The sequence below is a fragment of the Scophthalmus maximus genome, chromosome 14 (genome assembly GCF_022379125.1).
Source record: "Scophthalmus maximus strain ysfricsl-2021 chromosome 14, ASM2237912v1, whole genome shotgun sequence".
In the NCBI taxonomy this organism is placed as follows: domain Eukaryota; kingdom Metazoa; phylum Chordata; class Actinopteri; order Pleuronectiformes; family Scophthalmidae; genus Scophthalmus; species Scophthalmus maximus.
In genome coordinates this window covers 16616501-16622500 of record NC_061528.1, presented here as the reverse complement: position 1 = coordinate 16622500, position 6000 = coordinate 16616501, and the positions used below count along the sequence as shown (strand labels likewise).

Genomic DNA, 6000 nt, shown 5'->3' with positions numbered 1-6000 from the left:
GTGTGTGTGTGTGTGTGTGTGAGGAGTTGTATGTGTGTGGCAGGGACGTCTGAGAACTGTTTACATTCTAAACATGGACATAAATCTAGTGTCCTTGGCTTTGTTTAGAGTCACCAAAATGACTTGCAACTCTATTTTCAGTTGCCCCTTGATATACTGTTACACCCGTCCACCACACACCAACATTATCTTTATAAGCACTGTCAAGAAATGATCTCTAGCATAATGTCAATGTGTTTCTTTTCCACAGCAAACGTTGGGCACATTTTAAACTGAACGTGCGACTTGGAGTTCCAACCTTCCTGTTTGCGCTTTTCAACCCACATCTTATAACGAACGGTGGAGGTTGATCCGGGCCGTTGTGTCGCAACTCCACCAGCGAGTTCATCGATTGACTTGTCAAACTAAGCGATGACTGTTTTGGACAACACTCAATCAACCATATTATCACATAACCAAGGTTTTTGTTCTCCAGGGTCACAGAACAAGAGGCGGCGTACATTTGACTTTAAACAGTCCATAGAAAGCTATGCCTTTTGAATGCAACTAACTAGGTGCCCACACACGCGCTATCAATGTCAACAGGCAAGCAGTCGCCATGGTAACAGCAACTGTGAGACAAAGGTAACACAAATCTAAGTGCAGTCAGCTTGCAAGTCTTGACATCGACTGCATTGGGCCTGGGTCAGCGTCGGAACAAAACAAGACAAGAGTCAGCACATGCTGCCGGATGATGATGCAGCACGATAATTAGCATGTCGGTGACGAAATCGGATCGCATTTTGCATTCCGCCGCCGGTTACCGCCCTTTGTCCGCTCGCCTCTCTCCTGCTCTCTGCGCTCACATACGCAGTATTGCGGCCAATTCCCGACGAAGACGATCTCGTTCACGTGGCTGTTTCCTTTCTGTTTCCTTCAGACCAAGGCACAAGTCGCAAAAATAGCGACTGAAGCGAAGCCCGCTGAGGCGACACGTTGACCGGCAGTCACTTCCTGCCGCTGCCCTGCACTGAAAAAAATAAAAATCTGCAATTTATAAGCGCATACAATAAATAACATACAATAAATATACACATACAATGACGCCAGACATGCACAATAGATGTACGAGCGCAAAGTGTTTATTTGCAGTGCTGACCTCAGAGTTGCGGTCCCGCCAAAACCAGGACGCCCGTCGGGTTTGGGACGGGCTCCGTTACCGCTAAGGTCTGAGAGAGAATACGCGTGCTATGTGCTATTTTGCACACCTAAACAAATATATCTGTTAAAGCCCCCTTCCCCTCCACATTGTGGCTGTGCAGTGAGGAGGTGAAAGGGGATATGTAACATCCCCGAGGTCTTTAAACCCCTAATTCCACTCCCCGTCTTAAAGGCTTCAGTAACTAATCAACTAATGGACTATACCCTATACCGTTATGTGTGTGCGTGTGCTTGTGGGCGTGTCTGTGTGTATTGTGCAGGTTGGTTTCCACCTGTGTTAAGCGACACGGGAAGCTGACACCCCCCCACTGTGTGTCTCCCTCCCTCTCTCTCTCTCTCACACACACACACACACACACACACAAACAAGCAGACATGTTGTGTTACATCTACACAACAGGTATAGTTCCAAGCAGGAATTAGGTTTAGCATTAAAATTACATTTTTTTTCTCTCTCTGTCTTGACTTCACATTTTACATACAAGAAGCAAGTGTTGTTTTCTCCTTCACTTACACAAAACGGCACTGAATAACAGCAGTGAGCAGTCGTCTAACCAGGTCTAGCGTGTAACTACAGCATATAGACAAAGAGCACGATGAGGAACAGGTGTGTGTGTGTGTGTGTGTGTGTGTGTGTGTGTGTGTGTGTGTGTGTGCGGTCGTAAGTCTGCAGGGCCATAGTCAGGCACAGACTCACTGAATTATTAAAATGTCCGTGCTGCGTGTTTTGTGTGTGTGTGTGTGTGTGTGTGTGTGTGTGTGTGTGTGTGTGTGTGTGTGTGTGTGTGTGTGTGTGTAGGGCAGAGTTATAAAATAGTAAAACAAAAAGAGCCATCTCCTCGCATTTCATCTTTTCAAGTAAACTGTTCAATCTCTTTGACAGCTAAGTGTGTGTGCGTGTGTGTGTGTGTGTGTGTGTGTGTGTGCGTGTGTGTGCGCGTGTGTGTGTGTGTGTGTGTGTGTGTGTGTGTGCGTGCAGTACACAAATCTCAGTGACACATGGTACCCTTGTAAAATCCCCCTTTGTCCTCTCCTCTCTTTTACTCTCAGTTTTTCTTTCTTCATTTGTCACAAACTCCTTTCTGCCGCTCTCCGTTGACCTGCCCCTGCCTCCTGCCTTTCCTTCACCTCGCAGCCTGCCTCCCTCTCCACTCTGTCATTTTATTTTCCTTCCCCTCTCCTGACATCCTTCTCGGGCTGTGTTGCCGAGACCCCTGATCTATCCAGAGGGACTTGTGGTCAACACCCTTGTCTGCTTTTCTCATTATTCCTCCTCTCCCCTTCGCCTCCGTCCGTCCGTCCATCCCTTTCTTTTAGCTCCGCGGCTCCCCTGTGAACACCACCCCCCCACACTGCCTCGTTCCTTCACTCACTTTTTCCCCTATGAACCTCGCTTTTCTCCCTCTGGTTTCCACCTCTCGTTCTCCCTCTGCACCGCTCACTTCCTCCTCTCTCCATCAGTTCAACGCTTGACCGGTTGACCTGTTGCTTGTGTTTTTCTGTCGTTCTTTCTTTAGCTAATTCTTTTTTCTTTTCTTTTTTACTTTCCTATACTTTCCCCTCATCAAGATCCCTCTGCCTCCCTCTCCTTCCACCCACGTCTCCCTCCTCCATCCTTCTCTCTCCATCCATCCTCCCTCCCACAGATTAAGGTGGGAATAGGAGGTTTTGGTCTTGGCTTAGGTCCAGTGTAGTAATGGCCACAGACAGCGCTGCCTGCAGCAATTCGGGGCGACGTAATTGCATTTGTAGCACGCCGAGCTTAAATGTACCTTAACAAGCAGAAGGTCTCAAACTCCTCCTGACAAAGACTCAAACAGAGACAACATCATTCCTCAACCTGGGGCCTCGGGTCAGTGAAAATCGCTCCTCTCTGCAAGTCATGTGGGCAACCTCCCCTAACCTGGCCGCCGGCCACGTTTGCTTTCTGAGTCATAGAACTGTGTGAGTTATACAGATCAGTGTCATTATTTTGTTCCGCCTCCTTGAGAATGTAAGTCCACATCCGCAGTAAAAGTGATCTGACATGACCTGGTCATCAAGAGAGAATATAAAAAAAAAAAAACTGCTGCTGCACGGTAAAAATGAGGAGACTCTGATAAAGGAATACAGAATTATTTATGGTGAAAGAGTAAGAGAAAGCTTGGAAGAGTTGGCCAACAGTCAACCTCTTACTCCGGTGCATGTGTCTTGAGTCAGTGTCATTTGTGAGCCTGTCAGTGAATATTACTTTCTCTTTCTCCAAAGACCTAACATGTATTCCATATGTCCCATCTGGTTCACAACAGGCCTTTAATGGCATTATCAAATACATTACAGATCCCACAAATCATCATGATGCCGCGTGACAGTGGCGCCGCCCCTATGGGCTGGCTTCCAGATGTTAAAAACCCGTGTGTGTGTGTGTGTGTGTGTGTGTGTGTGTGTGTGAGAGAGAGAGAGAGTTGCACAGTGGCTGGCTGCTTTATTAATTACTCATCTGTGCCAATTGTTATCGCACAAGGAACATGAGGCTTGTCCATGTATTTGGGTGTGTTTGTGCTTTCTTGTGAGTCTGTATGAGCACAGGCAGTTTGCTGTGCTCATAAATTTTTTCTCTGTCCATGTGGCTCCCATTCATTTTTCTCCTCCTTTAATGCCTCTTGCACATAAAACAATAATTCAACAATTCTTCCACATTAACAATTACATAAAGAACACACACACATGGTCACGCCAAAAAAAAAAAAGGATTTGTTCAAGCAGCATCTGCCATGATGACTTTCTCAGCAACACATGGAGGGGGAGGGAGAACGGATGATAGAGTGCTGAGGGAGGGAAAAGAGGGGAGATGGATAGGCGTGTAAGACAGGAAGAATTACGTGAATGAAGATGTGAAGAGAGCGAATGAGTAGACATGCGGAAATGCCTAGGAGGAGGGGGATGGGTAGATGAGACGGTTCAGGGCAGGTTCAACAAGTTGAGCAGAACGGAGTTCGGGCCATGAAGTGATCTGCTGTCAATCTGCTGGATTATCTTGTGAATGCAGACACAGCATTTTACACACCTGATCTATAAAACACTGCCAAAAGATATTATTGGCCAGTGCTGCCGAGTGATTTATGTGTCCTACTAACATAAAACACACACTCTCACTTACACCCCGAAAGGATGACAGAGAAAGCCAGAGTGGCGAGGTGGACGCTGACCATCTGAGGTGTGTCAGCTGAGGATGGACATGAGCCACCGAGATGCTGACACCAATGCTATCGTCACATAAATGGCTATCACTCTACATGTCTTTTAATTTTGTAATTTTAGCTCAAATCTGCCCCTTCTCTCCCTTGCACTTACAGAGCAGACATATAAGCCAATGTTGAAGGCTCCAGTGTTAACATATTTGTGATTAATATCCATAATGAACCAACGAGACAATGATACAAAGTAGGGGGCTCAAGAGAATCGACCGATGACCCTGAGCTGAACCATCAAATCACTGCACAGAGTGACTCACCATGAGGCCAAATGGCTCATGAGACGGTTGCCAGTTGGCTGGAGGTTGTGCGTGTGTGTGTGTGTGTTCGTGTGAGTGTGTACGTATGTGTGTTTGCGAGACAAGGGAGGGACATTCTACCAGAATCCGCAGCTGATTTATTCCAAACCCCTCCTCCTCAAAGACGAACATTGATATGCACATGCACGCACGCATGTATACCCAGGCCGTGCGGCTCTGAAGCAGCTTTCCAGGGTAATGGTGGAATTTAAGAGGGGATTATGGGTGGTGACACCAACAACTAGCCTAAAACATCATCATTTATCCATTTTGCATACTGCATTTTTAATGGTTCCCTGTCTGGCGTCAGCAGAATATTTCTATTTGACTGAAAAAAACACAACTGATATCAGCTTCTTTAAATCACAATTCCTACATTTTCAATTTACTTGACAAAAACGTTAGTTGACTCCATATCGCAGAAATGGCCAAGCGGCCAATTTAAACATTGAATAAGCTTAATTGCTGTAAATTGAATTAAAGAAAGCTACCTCCTACGTCATTCTCTCATTCCTGACTAACCTTTTTTCCACAGTTCCCAACATTTAATCCATCCATCTTTTCTCTGGGAGTCAGCGTCAGTTATAAGCCTTATGGGGATCTGCAGTCCACAGAGAAACCCCAGATGGTCATTTTGGATCTCCCGTTTCCCCCCTGCCTCAATTGGAGTATTTAAAATGTGCATCTGTGAGTGTACGCATGGAGGAGTAAGAGTTTATAGCACGTATGCTAGACGTGGCATTGGACCGCAGGACAAGCGTATGCGACCACTGTGGCAGGGGGAGAAGGAATATGATGGGAAAAGCCGCAACCACTGGAATGCGCCTTTACTTTAATTGCAGTTCGCAACCATTTGAAAGCCCCTGCTTCACTTCGACCCGGCACCCTGCACTGCAGCAGCCTCGCCGATGACGCATCGTGCCTTAACACCTCCGGGACAAACAGCTTAGGAACCCGTCCAACCAGGTCAGCATTCGGCAGAACTCTGACCAGTAAGTACAGTATAACAGGAACCAGATGCGGCGTGAAACGCAAACTACAGTGTAGATGTAGCTGCGCACAATGATGTAAGGAATCGCTCGGTGCTTGGGAGACCGTGCGCTGATTCTGGCTCGGTCGTAAACCTTTAAATGAAGCCAGCTGAATAGCGGTGGGACGGCTGTAATTGCAGACACCGGTTGAATTTTGGGCGTGTGGTCAGCTCTTGCCGCATATATTCCGTCTCAAATTTCGCTGCGCCACTTGCACGTGGGTGCATGTCGAGGCAT

General features: G+C 46.8%; 1 protein-coding gene across 2 annotated transcripts in view; it reads right to left on the bottom strand.

The window, feature by feature from the left end:
* Positions 1 to 6000, bottom strand: part of LOC118282719 (neuropilin-2-like) — an 89431-nt gene that overhangs the window by 43917 nt on the left and 39514 nt on the right. The window lies entirely within an intron of this gene.